Below are 1,735 nucleotides of genomic sequence, written 5' to 3' on the forward strand. Positions count from 1 at the left end.
GCTGTTTTGTTTTTCTTCATGTAAATGCCAGTTTACTATGCCCACAAAAACACTACTTTTGAACATGGTTACATTACATTATTTATTACCATCACATCACTAAAATGCCGAAAGTATCCAAAGTAAGATCACACACCCTTTGACAACTGATAAATTTTCAGCATTGACCTATTACTCCTGAATTAAGGACGCCAAATGCTCTTATTTGGTGCTGAGGTGTTAGAGAATGAATAAGTAGGTAATACTGCAGAAAGTAAGCAAGACCCAGTCAACGCTGTTTACATTTGTATACAACTGCCTTTCTGGCTCCACAGACCAGGAATAGTAAACACAGAGCAAGGAGGACCAAAGGAAAATGGGACTAGCCCTAATTTATGTGCATGGTATACTTGTTATAACTAATCACCCAAACACCTGGCACTGGATAATAAAGTTTTCCTTGTACAAGACTTTATCCACAATTTATAGTTACATTTTCACCTTACAGATTTTAAAAGCCTTGTAAAAGTTGTGGATTGTTTTGGCCCTGTTGTCAATATTACTTTTTTTTGTCTTTCTGAGGACATTTGTAAATTCTTTGTTTTTCAGGGTGTATATGACAGGGTTGCACAGTGGAGGAACAGCCGTGTATAGCAAAGCCAACATCTTGTTCTCCTTTATTAATATATTTGATGTTGGTCTCATATACGTAGAACAAACAGACCCAAAGAATAAAATAACCACAGTGAGGTGGGAACAACAGGTTGAAAATGTTTTGTGCCTCCCCTCTGTAGACCTCATTTTAAGTATCGCTGAGATGATCTTGACATAAGATGCGATGACAAAAATGAAAGGAAACAGTCCAAAAGTAGATCCATATACATAGTTCAGTATCTCAATACCGTGGATGCTGGTGCAAGATAGCTTCATCAGGGCAGTAAAATCACAGTAGAAGTGGTTGATGGTGTGGGATTGACAGTAGGAAAGCCCCGAGAGTAGTACAGCGTAGGGTAGAGGGATCACGGTACCAAAAGCCAACTTCCAGTGGCCAGCTGTATGCACCTGTTTTTGTTCACGATACTCATGTAATGTAAGGGATAACAGATGGCCACATACCGATCATAGGCCATAACTGTGAGGATAAGGAATTCTGTCACCAACAAGAGGATAAAGAAATATATCTGCATCAGACATTTGGTGAGAGAAATGAGTGTACCTGTCTGAAAGAAATGTGCCAGCATATGTGGAAATGTGAGTGAGATGCAAGTGATGTCAATGAAGGCAACGTTTATAAGAAAAAAATACATGGGGGTGTCCAGGTGTGAATTGGAGTATACTATTAACATGATAAGAAGGTTTCCAATCAAAGTCATCACATAAATTATTGTAAATATAATAAAAAGGGGAATTTTCATCAGTTGAAGATCGGAAAACCCTATAATCTGGAATTGTTCCTCTGAAGTCAGATTTTTTCCTTCCATTTGTCCAGATCGATTGCTATTTGAGGGCAGACTGAAATAAAACACACCAGCAATATGAATACATTTTTTTACTGAATTGCATGACTTGCACCTTTCTAATAGTTGTCTTCTAAAAAGTTCTTAATTCCATCATTTGCAAATGTTCAACATATACTGGTTTCTTTCAAAAATGCTGACAACAAATATTTTCATTGCACAATAATTTCAGTGGGGTTTTATCATTTGACTTTCAGAGATAGGATTACTATTAATTGCAAATGTATGGGCCTAAAATT

The 1,735-nt window shown here is 37.1% G+C and overlaps 1 pseudogene; it reads right to left on the reverse strand.

Moving 5' to 3' along the window:
* Nucleotides 1-468: 468 nt before the first annotated feature.
* LOC147700629 (olfactory receptor 1G1-like) lies at nt 469-1,460 on the reverse strand (annotated as a pseudogene).
* Nucleotides 1,461-1,735: the final 275 nt, after the last annotated feature.

Source organism: Lissotriton vulgaris, chromosome 7, assembly GCF_964263255.1.
Source record: "Lissotriton vulgaris chromosome 7, aLisVul1.2, whole genome shotgun sequence".
NCBI lineage: Eukaryota > Metazoa > Chordata > Amphibia > Caudata > Salamandridae > Lissotriton > Lissotriton vulgaris.